The following is a 14,798-nucleotide window of genomic DNA, read 5'->3' as shown; positions in this document are numbered from 1 at the left end:
GCACTGTTCTTGCTACAAGGCATCTCAAAGTGCTTTCCATAATAAAATAGATGATAGTAGATTAAAAAAATAATTATAATAGCATATATGGTAAAAAATAAATAAATAAAAACACATAAAAAAAACAACGAATACATACATCAGAGTTTTAGGGCCACGATGAGAAAAAAGTTCTGGAGGACAATTTTTTCCCCCCTCACTTATAGGGGAAAAAAATCAAAATGTCAAGATTAAAGTTCAAACGGCGAGATCAAAGTCGAAATAAAGTTTTGAGAAAAAAGTTGAAATGTTGCTCGAGAGAAGCAAAGCCAAGTTTATAGTTTGTTTTGTTTTTTTGAAAATACAAAGTTTTTATTTTTAAACCCAGACCTGTTTCTGGTTTTTACTGCAACATTGATGCATCAATGGACTGGAAATAGAATTTCTGCGTAAAGCTTGCATGGCGGTGCAGAGCGACGGATGCCAGACTGAGATTGAGATTTATTGAATGTTCTATTTTTTTCTGACAATGCAGATGGACCAGTGGAAACCCAGGGTTAGGGTTAACAGGTTTTTTATGCTACATTCACACCAAACATGATTTTAGCAGCATATTTGCATCGTTAGTCTCTGTTACTGTTCAACAATTGTCCTAAAGTGTGTTCATAAACCTGCTGCTCCCGCCATGTATGGGAGGAGCTCCCGTCAAAAGCCTCTTCGCTACATCATGAAAGATGTTGAGAAATCAGGGTTATATATTTTGAAAAGCTTTTGTGATTACAAAAAAGGTTTTGTAATCATGTCTCCAGATCTGGGTTGCTGACATCATTCAGAGACTCTTAGTACTTTGGGGTTCACTAACTACAGAAGGTGTGGGTCTGACTGACGGCCGCTTTCAGCGGTACTTTCATCTCTGCGACCTAGTTGGACGACCTTCTGTCCCACATCCAAGGAGGGGGAAAAAAAATTAGAAGACCTTTATTTTTGTTATTTCCTCAATACAAATAAGATAAACAAAGTTTTAGAGGGGCAAAAACGGCAACGATCAGTTTCTCCTCCATGATGGTTTTGGACTTTGCTACACCACCTAAAACGTGCTGTAACTACAGAACTGCACGACACCCAACACAAAAAACGCACTGCAGGACCTCTGATCACATCTACAAATTGACTAAGTATTGAATTAGGAACTTTTGTTTATAGAGGTGTGGATATGGCTACAGACACAGAAGATAATGGTTCTGGGAGAGTGGAACTGAATATTTAACCTTCTTGGTGTTGGGGGCTTAACTAAGAAAAAAACAGATTGTTTGAAAAGACCCATTTCAGTCACAACAGTTGTAACTCACTTTAGAGCATGGATCATAAATGTTAGTGTGTAAAAAGACGCAACTTATAGCAATGCCCCACAGAACTAAGATAGTGCAGCCTGGTGTCTTTCTTTATGGTCGACTCCAAATATTACTTCAAGTGGCTGCTAGGATCCCAGTGAATAGTTTTTTCTTTTTATGTACATTCTTTTTGTTTTGTTATTTATTACTCGCTCAATCAGTTGTGTTTCTGTCAGATAAATGCATCTAGACATTAAAGAAAAACACAATTATAAACAACAAACCACAACAAGAATCAAGTTTCTCATGCACGAGGGAGAAGAAGCCAGTGTGACAGAAGACAACCAACACGCTGCTCTTCTCAAAGGTCTGCCTCTCCCTGTGCACCTTTTATTAAGAACACAAGTGGGAGGTAACAATTCAAGACAAAGACAAAAAGTTCATCAGGGGGTGTCGTCAAATGACCCTTTTGGTTGGATTCTAAGTTCAAACAGTATCCCTTATCAGCTCAGGACAGTGTGTCGTAAACCCCCCTCTCTTCCTTTCTGGGATGAGAAGCAGATGAACAAACACACAACTGTTTTCAGAAGAGGTAAAAAGGTCAATCTGAGTTAACATACATTGAACCAAATACATTTAGGCAATGATAATAATAAAACAAATTCCTTCACATACTCCCTCCTTTTTATCATTGATAAATGTCAAAATCTCACATCCAATATCACATCTCTTTTCAGTTTTCTGTGACATCTTCATTTTTATAAAACTTTCAATTTACACTCAGATGAGAAGTTCTTTTTTTTTTTTTTCAAGTAATTTCAATTTCAAAATCATTACAGTCATCTTGTTCTCCCTTTAATAACAAGTTGTATTCTTGACTCATAAGAACACTTTGTACTCAACCATTCACTGCTCTGGAAATCATAGATTGAATACAAGGAAAAATGCACATAGTGAATACACAACATATGATCAGTACCATAAGAATAGGTGTCACTATTTTTAACAAAGTTGCTACCAGGAACCAAAAGCAAACCAGGAGAAGAAATCCCAAGATTGGGGTTTCCTGTCATCCTGAATTGCCTGCTGAACCTTTTCAAGTTGATGTAATGCTTCGGTGATGCTGTGACCTTCATCGATGTTGTCAGGAATAAATGTACAACAGGTATAATTTAACATTATACAAACACCTCCCTCCTGAGCAACCAATAAGTCCAAAACCAATCTGTTCTGTAGAACCATAAGTCTCATGCTTTACATTTCTTCATTTTAGCCTTTAAATGCTTTAATTGTAGCGTTCAAAAATAAACCTAATCTATAATCAATGGTCTCAATTCTGAGAGCGTTTTTAGCAACAATGCCATAGTTACCTTTTCCCCAGTATTCCAGGATTATATGATCTTCAGGAACATCTGATCCCCAAATGGAATCATGTGGCTTGACATCAATAAGGTTACGTCTTTGGCGCAGGTGAGGCTCATGGACTGCAGAAACTATGAAAGTGTGACCTGTGACCTTTACAGAAACACAAATCCCACTCCAGTCTCTAGGCAGACTGAGGTAGAGGGCCTGCCCACATAACCAAAACATTTGATCAACCACATAAGTACCATTGTTACCTGGAATTAAATCTGGATTAGATTCAACACAACATCCTCTGGGGCAGGGAACAGCATAACCATGGGAAACTCTGTCATTGATTATCTGGACTGTGAAGGGAACAAGAAGTTCATGACACATCTTCGTCGGCAAAGTTCCTAAAAACTCTGTGCCATTGTTAGTTACGCAATGTGGAAACAGTTCCTGGTTCTACACAAGCATATGGAGCTAATGATTTTGTCAATTTCAGTTTTTTAAACTGATACAAACTCTTGCAACTCGGTCTTACAAGAGTACCATTTGAAGTGGTGACGGCTCCAGTACTAATATACCCTCTGGTACTATATTCAATAACACAGTCGCTTTTCCACTCAGAAAATTGCTTTGCCTGCAAATTAGGATGTAGGGATGAAGCTTCAATTACAGAACAAACATAGCAATCCGATCTATTCTTTTCCTTAGCCAGTAACATAACATACCTATACCAAGAATTTGTCATATACAGGTGAGTTATGTTCATTTTTGGACTATTCAAAACATCATGTTCATCAATACTCAGCCATCGTCGAGAAATGTTTCTTTCCTCGTTGGTGGTTCTTCTTGCAGGTGGATAATGATTCCAAAAGAACCAAATCCATGTGGTTGCTCCTGTCAGGAATAGCAGGAACAGTAAACAAAATAAACTGTCTCTTAGCCCAGTTGGACACGCCATGGTGGATATGTACCTATCTTCGGGAGGGAGAGGTTACTAGCACATCACCTCCTCAAGTCCTCTAACAGTGTAGGATCCGTGTAGTGCAAAAGAGATCTGGTGTGCTTTCTTCCCTAAGACTAGGTGGATGTCTCGGCTTCGCTGACGTTGAGACAAGCAGCTTCTATACAGCTGCCTCCCTTTGTAGTCAGACTTCCCCACCTAGCAGTTGGAATTAGCCTCACCCAGATGCTTTTTCTTGCAGTGTGACAGGTGGATCCAAAACGTCCTTTCAGCAATCTTTACAGCTGTTGGTGTAGTCAGCAGGACTTGGAATGTCCCTTCCCCCCGTGGGCTGGACCAACACTTCCTTTTTATGGCCTCCACAAACACCCAGTCACCAACCTGCACTGGTGAAGTGTCCTGTGGAGATAAGAAGGAATCTGGCACTTGATTTGTCCTTTGCACATCTTTAGTGGTAAACATTTTTCTCAAATAATCCACTAAATTTGCATCATCATCTGGAGAATGTTGCTGTGTAGGATCAAGGTCTGGTAACCTATAAGAACGTCCATACAACATTTCAAAAGGCGATAAAGGTTGACCTGCTGTGCGTGTGATACGCATGCTTAGTTGAACTAAGTCTATGCAGTCAGGCCACTGTCTGTTTATCTCTTCCATGCATTTCTTTAATTTTGATTTGATAGTGCCATTAGTTCTCTCAACTAATCCTGCACTTTGTGGGTGATAACTACAATGTCTCTTTAAATCAATACAAAGATGTTGAGCCATTTTGTCTATCACTTGATTCACAAAATGTGTACCATTATCACTCCTTATCACTTGTGGTATGCCAAAAGTTGGGATTATTATTTTACAAATAGCTTTAGCTACTATAATAGCATCTTGTGTTGCACATGGAAAAATTTCAACCCATTTGGAAAATGCATCAATAATCACTAAACAATATTTCAATCCCTTGCTTTTATTCAATTCAATAAAATCCATATGGATTGTATGGAAAGGAAAAGGTGGTTCAGGAAATTTTCCTCTCTTAGGTCTAACATTGCCTTGGGGATTATGACGCATACATGTAACACATTGTTTACAAAAAGTTTTTTTTTTTTTTTTTTTGAATAGAGAATAAATCCATAAGTTGTATAATATTTCTCTAATAAGTTCATCATCCTCCCTGTTGAATCATGGCAAGGCCCATGACTCAAAATTGCTGCCCATTTGTACATGGATTTTGGTAAAATAGGTTTACCTTCTGTGCTGATATAAAGACTTTGTTCAACTTTGCTCCTTTTTCAACCAAAATTTTTTTCTTGTTTCGGTGCACTGTGTTGCATTTCTTTTAAAACATCAGCGGGTGCATCTGCAGTCACATCCTCATTTGTGCATATTTCTACATCTTTTGTTGCAGCTTGCTTTTCTGTTGCATCTGCAAAGGCATTCCCTTTAGAAATATGTTCTGTTTTTCGTGTGTGTGCCTTGCATTTACATATTGCCACTTTAGATGGTAACATTACAGCAGTCAATAATTCTTTCAGTAAGTCTACATGCATTATTGGTTTTCCTGTTGACGTTTAAACCCTCTGTTCTTCCACTGTTGACAAAACAAAATGCACTGTAGCAAACGCATATTGGCTATCAGTATAGATCGTAACTGGCTTATCTTTAAACAGTTTGCATGCTTCAATTAAAGCTGTCAACTCTGCTGATTGTGCTGAGGAATTTCCACACAGGGGTCCTGCCTTCAAAACCTTATCTTGAGTTACAACAGCAAAACCCACTTTGTTTCTGCCTGTCTCATCTTTCTTTGCTGACCCATCAACAAAAACTATTTCTCTTTCAGTGAGATCTAAAAATTCATCACTAATTGGTTGAATTTCTGGTTCAGATTCATCTTTTATCTTGTCATTACTTTTACCATCTAGTCAATCTGATTTCTTCCTTTCAGGACAATCTCTCTCTCCCAATGATCTCTCTGTCCACAAATCCAACATCCCTCATCAACCTGCTCTGACCCTCTCTTGCTACTTCCTCTAGACCTTCTTCAAAAATTTCCTTTTCCATGACCACGATTTCTTCCTCTCTTCACATTCCTTCCAAAAAACACATCACTACTTTCCTCCTGCCAAAATGTATGTTCTCTTTGATTCCTAAATTTCTTTCTATTCACCATCACTTTTTCTGCATGAACAGCAAAATTCCTAAACTGTTGTAGTGCTCCTGTTGGTAGATCAACGTAAAGTTTCCTTATCTAGTCTGCAATCTCTGGTCTCATAGCTTGCAGTAAAGCTTGTTTCAGCTGCTGCCTATAGGCACCATCATCATTATCATCATCTCTGAGTCCACTGTTAGCTTTAAAACTTCTTCAAATCTGACTCTAAAATCAGACACTAACTCTCCATCTTTTTGTTTAGTTTGACCAATCTTTCCATAATCAGGTCTCATTGGAAAGGCTTCTCTAATTCTTTGTCCTAAAAGTGTAAGACTTTGAATTAACTCTTAAACTGTTATGTGGAAGAGGTCTGGGTGGATCGTCATCATTCATAGGATTCCTTTACTTTTGCCCAGTCTTCATAGCAGTCATACATGCTTGCTGACATTTAATGCCATTCAGATGATAAGCTCTCTGAACTTCCATCATTTGCCCGTGAAAATCCTGTGGATTTTCCCTGTGAGAGATAACTCCCCTCACTGCCTTCCTAACATCCTCTAATGTCCAGGTGCTAAACAAAAGAAGTGTAGGCCTCTGGCCACCTTTCTCCAGCTCTAGGATTGGGCACTTCAATGATCGGAAATGTCTCTGCAACTTTAGATGACTCCCAGCTTCTTCCAAACCAACCCCCATAGTTTTTTCTCCATTCAAGTTTTTTCCCTTTTCCTCCTAACATTATTTTTTCTTTTTGTGGTGTATTTAAATCAGTCACTGGTGGGTAAAAACCCGTCAACAGAGGAGCATTTGTCCCCTGGTAGGGAGGAGGTGAGAAATCAGCTGGTTTCTGCTCTCCCCCCCTTTCATCCTGCCCCTGCTCGGTCTGCAGCCTGCTGCAGCCTGCTGTTGCAGGGGTCTGAGTCTCACAACTGATTTATCCTCCTTTTTTTAGCAATCAGACATGCTTCTCTAGTTTTACTTTTCTGAATGCCATTCTTTATTTTTCGTTGCTTCATTTAAGCACAGTTTTGCACAAATTAATTTGTCACTATTTTTTTGTTTCTTTTGTATTTTTTATTTTGTTTTTAATTTGTAACCTTTGAACTAATTCAGTACATTCCCCTTAAAATCGTAGTTTTATCCCATTTTATCAAGAATGTAGTTGAACCTGGATGAACCTCTTTCCATATATTTTTAATCTCATGTTAATTCAACTTTTTTATTTGAATTCCCCCATTCTTTAATTTTTCCTATTTTTTTCTATTTACGTTGGTCACACAGTGTGATCAGAACCAACAGAGAATTTCTCTCAGGACCGAATTTCACTCCCCGTGCAACAAGCTTCTAGGTCAGACCTATTGTCTGATCCGGTCACACGTTTAGGGTCCTCCCAGGAGCAAAACACGTTTTAGACTCTGAGTTCTTTTCACCTAAAGCCTAATGAGATGAAATCTTGTTCTACTTCAGCAAGCAGCCTTGTGTTAACACCGCAAGGTTTCCAGCTGCTCACTGCTCCGAACAAGTTCACTCCTTTCACACATGCACACACATTCACACCAAAAAAAACTTTTTTATTTTATTTTTGTTGTTATTCTAGGCCTTTTAGGGACTTGAACCCTCTTACGCGTTTTAGGCTGCAGGACTCGAACCTACACCTTTATTTAGAATTCTGGACTTTTCCGGGACTCCAAACCCACACGTGTTTTAGGCAACAGGACTTGAACCTGTCCCTCAGAATTCTGGGCCACTTCGGGGACTTGAACCCCTGAAAAAGCGCTTTACTTGCCTTGTCGTTGTGGTCTGACTGGTTAACGAATAACGTCAATCCGGACCCAGGGATCAGACCAGTCGATTGGCCGGCGTAGAATTCACTACGACGGACTTTCCTCCGGAGACCTAGTCTCACGGGCTGTGCACAGACTTCAATCGGCATGGTCCTCCCCCAAGGACGCAGATATGTTGTCATCCGGCTCGAAGGACCAAAGAATGTCAGATAAATGCATCTAGACATTAAAGAAAAACACAATTATAAACAACAAACCACAACAAGAATCAAGTTTCTCATGCACGAGGGAGAAGAAGCCAGTGTGACAGAAGACAACCAACACGCTGCTCTTCTCAAAGGTCTGCCTCTCCCTGTGCACCTTTTATTAAGAACACAAGTGGGAGGTAACAATTCAAGACAAAGACAAAAAGTTCATCAGGGGGTGTCGTCAAATGACCCTTTTGGTTGGATTCTAAGTTCAAACAGTATCCCTTATCAGCTCAGGACAGTGTGTCTCTCTTCCTTTCTGGGATGAGAAGCAGATGAACAAACACACAACTGTTTTCAGAAGAGGTAAAAAGGTCAATCTGAGTTAACATACATTGAACCAAATACATTTAGGCAATGATAATAATAAAACAAATTCCTTCACAGTTTCAAATAGTAAAACTTGTTTCAGTAATCAAAGAAATAGAAAGATTTCAAAGCATCACCACAACACAGCAACATTTTTTCGAGGAGACAGAATAGCACCAACACGTACCACCATGGAACCAATAAAAGACCTTGTACTGAATTCAAAAGCTCATGTTTTCTTGGTTTTGTAATTGTTAGATTCTAACCAGACTTATGGTTTCTTGTTGAGGGAGGACTGACCACATTTCTGTCTCTCTCAAAGCACAGGGGAGATGTTGTGTTTAAAGCAGGGCCAGCAGAGCTGTAACTGGTCAACCACAAACCAACAATAGATTTCATCCATCTGCAACACCAAGTGGATTGTAGTCTGTAAGATGAAAGGATTCTGCACAATGACAGCATGTCATAGACACGATGTAATAATATAATTTAACTGATCTTAAGAGTAGGAAACACTGAAGCTATGTTCACACTGGCAACAGGCGTTCCATGTTCAAAACTCTTGCGGTCATGAGTAGCTACATACATTTTCACAACCGTTTCTGAGCTTTAGCAGCAAAACATGTAGCCATTGAACATGCGTTGTATGTTCAACCAGTTCGACCTTTGACCAACCGGGGGTTCGGATGTGGTTGTGAAATACGGATGGCGCCCCTTCATACGCAGAAGTGCCAACCATTTGAAAATTGACCATGAAAGAGAAATTATTAATAGCGGTTTGTGCCCAGCAGCAATTATATGACACCAAGTCTTTCAGAATAGAGCTGTGAAAGAAAAAGCCTGGAGCAAGATTCACGTGATTTGTACCCCTTTGACATTTTGCACCAAGCCTCTCCAAACTGAAGGGGATGGACATGAGCAAATAAACGGAAAGAAAATTAAGAAGTAGCCCCCTCCTGCTTGCCCAGTGTGAACACCATGGGGTAAATGTGCATTCAAGAACCCTTTTTAAGCGTGTTCTTTAGCGCGTTCTTGAATGCACGTCACATGCTCAGTGTGTTCATAGCGCTTCAGCCTGGAAATAACTAAAGTTTGACTGAATGAACGATGTGATGAACTGGGTCAGAGTTGTTATGTTGGAGGATGTGTTACCAATCTTTCCTTCCTTACCACGGCCAGAGCTGCAGCATTGTGTTGCTGCATTTTTCCGCTGAATCTGTTTTCCACCTCTCAATCTAAGGGTGAGGCACTGATCACAAATTGAAGTATCACAGTTAAGTCAAAGATATCTATAAAAATGTAAAAAGAAAGCCCTTAATTTACACAGTAACATTCCTTTCACAAAGGTTTTTGGTTGAAATGGTGTCCACATGTAAAAAGATATTGCATCTGCAAATAAATACTTGTGTGATGAAGTTACTTGAATGATTGGTCAAAAGACAATAAGTCCAGATGCCATGACTTTCAAGGTTTGTGGATTTTTTGGGGGAAAAAGTGCAACTGCAGACTAACTTCATTCTATTGCAAAACCAATTTTGTCTTTTGAGGAAAATGGATTTGAAGCTGTGAAAACCGCTGTGCAAAGGTTCCACAGCTGAAAAATGTTGTCCTTAGATATCACTCAAAGTAAATCAGTTGATGGGTTTGAACTAGAAAGATGAAAGTCTCCATCCATCATGCCTGCTTAGTCTGTTTTGGGTTAACAGTGTTACTTTTTGCATGTTTTCTATGCTTTTAAGACACTTTTTTGTCCCTCTATCACATTATTGTGTTTATTTAGCAGAAAGTCTGTTTCAAAGTACCTGAAACTTTGTTCTTCTGCTGACCTCTTGTCAGAAAAAAGGTTCCAGTGTGGAGAAAGATGAGCTCCTTAAAAGAAAAGCTGGGCAGATAGCAGTAGAGAAAGGACAGATAGAGGCCTGAGAAGAGTGGAGGGGAAAAGAAAAAGTATTTATTTACAATCTGCTCCAGCGTTGATGAGCTCACAGAACAGCTGCTCCTCCTGGGGAGTGTCGGAACAGGAGTGAGAAAAGGATCGTGGAGAGAATCAGGGTCAAATCTGACGTTGTGACTCATTCCCACGACTCAGGCTTGCAGGCACAGCGGGGAACAAAAACCACAAAAATGACCTCCATGCTTACGCCACAGTTTGCATCTGCAGCAAGAAATTGCCATGAATGTGCAAACACAGCAGTCTTGTGCTAAATAATTCTGTTCCTTGTCAGGTTTTAAGACATCTGCCCTGAAGAAGAGCTGACTGACCTGTCAAACATGGATATTCCAGGAAGACAAAACTATCAGGGAGTACTTTTTGCTAAAGTAGAGGTGGAAGTCCATAAGTAAACTTTGTGGCGACACTGTTACCATTCCTGACCTGGGGATGGGGATACATTGTGCTCAATATTCCAAAAGCAGTTCCGTGTTTTTCCGACCTTGTGAATATTCCAACAGTGAAGGGAGCGATGTAATGAGCAGGAGTTGACAGGAAGAAGAACTGGTGCCTGCAGGGTCCTCCAGCTGCTGGCAGATGTGTGGAAAAACTGGGTCCCTTGTGTGTCCACCAAAAGATCTCTGTCATGTTTTCCCACCACAATCAAAGCTTTGTCTGTGGGCCAAAGCCTTCAGTAGAACCTTTTTATAGTTTCTATACTAAACATGGATTTGCCTCAGCTAAAATGTTTGAAACCTTTGAAGTGGGCACAACACAGAAAAAAAACGTCAGCACCCTAAAAAAATACATTACATATTTTGGAAATTTCTATTGAGTTGTTTGGTAGACCGAATTCAGAAACGGAATCAAAAGCTTGAAACTTTTTTTCTTTTACAGTAAACACATGAGTAAATGACTCGTCGATGTAAACTGCACTGCCACACAGTTTTCGTAGACGCAAATGTCCACCCACAAAGATGAAAGATCATTTCTCCAAACAGATTGTCTCCAAGAGTGGGAGGCCAAACGAGAACCTGGTGGTGTGGCAGAGGACTGGAGAGGCAGATGAAAAGCTCTGTAGGCTGATAAGGAAGTCAGGCAGACTAGATGATGAGAAACCAGAGAGCTGGCCTCTAATGGTAGATTGGGGATTAACAGTTTTAGCATCTGAGCTGACATCTGTGGTGCCAAGAATCGGAACAACAGAAACGGAGGAAGAAGTTCAACCAGGTTGGCTGGGTTCAACAGAGGCAATGTACATCCTTCTTTCTTGTTATACAATAATATTTCTGGGAAAGACAATTCAAACTTTTGTCAAGAGAATGGCAAGAAGTTGGAGGTAAGGCAAGGCAAGGCAAGGCAAGTTTATTTGTATAGCACAATTCGTATTTCAATGTGCTTCCAAAACAGAAAAAAGCATTAAAATCACAATACATCATAGAAATAATCAACGTAAAATTTACTTTAAAAGAAAAGAAAAAATTTGAAAATTGATTTAAAAAAGAAAGGAACGAAAGGAAAGAAAAGTGCAGATAGGACCTTTCAGTCACATACACGGCTAAACAGAAATGTTTTAAGTCTAGATTTGAACATGAACACAGAAGAGGCCTGTCTTACAACTCCAGGGAGGCTGTTCCAGATTTTAGCTGCAGAATATTTAAACGCTGATTCCCCTTGTTTAGTTCTGACTCTGGGAATCAACAGGAGGCCGGTCCCTGAGGTCCTCAGAGTACGAGGTGGTTCACATGGCACTAACATGTCAGAGATGTATAAAGTAGAGCTGGTTAGCTGGTGAAGGAACATCTTCCAAATAGGAAGTACTTGCTGGCTCCAAGAAGTCAAAATCCTATAGACCTCTACTGAGAAAAAAGCTGGAAGTAAGTCATATTCTTTGGATGAAATCACACTTACTCAGTCCAGTTCTCGTATGCAGTACATGAGTCCCAGAATATGAATGAAAAATCTGTCAATTGTACAGAAAGGCTTTGACAGTCACACAGAGGTTCGTGGCTTGATGCTGCCGACACAAATCTTTCTTGTTTTTTCGAAGGTCAATGAAGAGAAACTAAACCTTTTCCCTGAGCAGAAGGACAAACCTTGGATTAGCAGCATCAAACCAATAAAAGAGAACTAAAAAATATAAAAACAAAAAGCAAAACAAACATAGTAAAACACCTTAATTTACTGAGTGACGGTTGATGACCACAAGCTTTTTCTAACCTTGAGAATGCATGCAGGTCTGCAAAATCTTCAGTAAAAAAGCTGCTGTGGTTACATTGCAGTCAGTTTTTCTGTGGTGTATAATACAAATTTCCAGCAGTTATGTGTGTATCATTTGATAAATAATCCTTCAACATCTGCAAAAGCCTCTTGGCAACCTGACCCCCCTCAGATAGTATGTGGAATGATCCTAACTCCTAAAACAGCGCACTGGATGGTGGGGAAGTTGATGGCGTCGAAACAATGAGCTGTCATCAAAGAATCAGACACATTTATTGTTTCAGATTCAAACGTTTCAGATTCTCAAATAGGAAAATTGTTTGATCTGGACCACCAACAGTACCAGCATAAGCAGGAGAAGGTCTCAACTTACAATGTGGCGCATTTTCTGGGATGAATAGCTCAACTACACTAACACAACGGCTGACTTTGAACATGCAATAAGCAAATATTGAAACATGGTAAACACAACACAAACTATAGGAGCACAGAGGAGAAAGTGCTGGGAAATAATGGAGAAAAATGTTTGTGCATCACTGGAGCAAATTCTCACTCTCATCACGTCCAGCTTCCCTCTGTGTTTCTGCCTTCCATCTTTCAGTGCTTCACAACTCTTTGCATGCACACACTCTGCACAAACACACCGTGAATGCACACATAACCTCCCACTCACCCCATCCACAGAATATGTTCCCAGACCCGTTCTGATAGTTTGAACATTCAGAGAATGCACATTTGTGAAAACAATCTCCCTTCTAGTAGTTGGAAGTAAAGCAGGAAGATGCAAGTATCATTAGTGTCTTTCTCCCCCTCTTCTCCTTCCACCCTCTGTTGTTCTCCATCGGTCTAGTTTGCTGAAGGCAAAGGGATTAGGAAAAGTCACCCATTATACTCCCTGATTCAGTAGTGCTGTCAAGCTCCAGTTTTTACTGCATTGGGGTTAAAAACACACCCTATTTTCCGTATATAAGCCGCACTTAAAAGCTTTAATTTTTTTCATAAAACTGAAGTGTGGCTCATAATCTGGAGCTCGATCCTTGTGGATTAATTCTGGTTGTGTTTACTGATGTTGAAGCCCTTTTGAAGCCAAGTACATGGGCTTTGTCAAATTGTGTTTTTAAGGTGTTATTCTAAATACACAAATGCAGCTAACATGTAGCAGGGTTGGACTGTGCTTTTTATTTGTGTTAAGGTTGGGAGCGTAGTAATATTTTTTTTAGTGGTATCAGTCCCAACCAAATCTGTCAACCAAAAATAGTCAAACTCCTGTCAAAAAAAACTCATCAATACTCCTCCTTTTTGCAGTCCAACAAACCACAGACAGCTCCTGCAACACAAAAGGTTAGTGAAATTTAAACTTTTTTCTTTTCTGTTTCTTCTGACTCTACAGTGTCTCCAGTGTGTAATGTTCCCTGCACCACCCACTGGTCTGGAAGTCTTGTTGACATTTCCTCCTTCTGCCAGCTGCTCATTTCACTGCCTTCCACCTGCCTGACACTCTGTATATCAAAATCAAATCAAAATATATTCAGATGTAGCCATTTCCAACACTGCAGCTTTACTGTGGTTCATCGACCACTGCAGATGCTGAGGTTATTTGGCTTGGAATAGGACATCAATAATTCCGCCAAACCACTAGAGAGCGCAAGAACGACCACCTTAGGGTAAATAATAAGAAGGCAAAGTTCATGAAAAAAGCAAGGCGTAATCTGAATTCTTCCCCAACGGCTTCTCCCTACCCCCCCATTGTGGGGGCATTTGGCGGGTAGGGTTCTCCAAAATAGTTTTTTTGAGGGCTAACCCTCAACCCTGTTTGACCACGTTCCACCTTGCACTGTGCCGTGGAGGAGAAGCACTTTTCTTCACGTGGGTTCGCTCTGATGCACAGAAGTTTACATTTAAATGTAAGTAATGACTTTTTTGTTTTAGCATGACCTTTTTAAAGTTATAAAACCGATGTTGTCATGCATTTCCGAGCGCTAACAGCTCGGCGCTAACGTTGCTGACCGGGGACTATTGATGACATCATCGAGTGGGAGTAACGTCTGAATTTGAAGACACTATTCTTGCATAACTCTCAGTTTGGGGGGCTAAATGTAGGGGAATGGAGAAGCTGTAAAGGCTGGGGAAGAATCTGGATTCGGCCCAAACCTCTTATAGGCTGATAGTTGAGAACTTCAGCAATAAGTAACAATATATTGAGTCAGAAACAAAAAAATGCTAAGAAAGTAAAACGACACTTTTGTTTTAAAAAGACTGCATTTAGTTTCTTTAATTTGACGTTTAGACGTTTAATATGGAATAAATATAACATATATAACAAAAATAATACATTTTGTGAACAATTTCTACCCAATTTCCAAGGCTTAAAAAAGCCATAAAAGATTAGGTTCTTTGCAACAGTGCTTGGCAAGCTGAAAAGGGGTTCTTGAACTATAAACTAACCATTTCTTCCATCCAGACTTTCCTGCAAATGCTGACATTTGAAACTTCAAAGACCCAACTCAGCAAAAACGACAGAGCTTAAACGATCATCCCCGTAA

The 14,798-nt window shown here is 39.8% G+C and overlaps 1 long non-coding RNA gene across 1 annotated transcript; it reads right to left on the bottom strand.

Moving 5' to 3' along the window:
• Positions 1–1,605: 1,605 nt before the first annotated feature.
• On the bottom strand, positions 1,606–14,468 carry LOC144992182 (uncharacterized). Its single transcript, XR_013656050.1, has 2 exons — positions 7,551–14,468; positions 1,606–4,023 (listed from the first exon to the last, which is right to left on the bottom strand). It is a non-coding gene; the product is annotated as an uncharacterized LOC144992182 (long non-coding RNA).
• Between the last annotated feature and the right edge of the window lie 330 nt (positions 14,469–14,798).

Source organism: Oryzias latipes, chromosome 5 (genome assembly GCF_053564925.1).
Source record: "Oryzias latipes strain Hd-rR chromosome 5, Olatipes_Hd-rR_3.1".
NCBI classification, from domain to species: domain Eukaryota; kingdom Metazoa; phylum Chordata; class Actinopteri; order Beloniformes; family Adrianichthyidae; genus Oryzias; species Oryzias latipes.
This window is presented reverse-complemented; position numbering and strand designations above follow the sequence as displayed.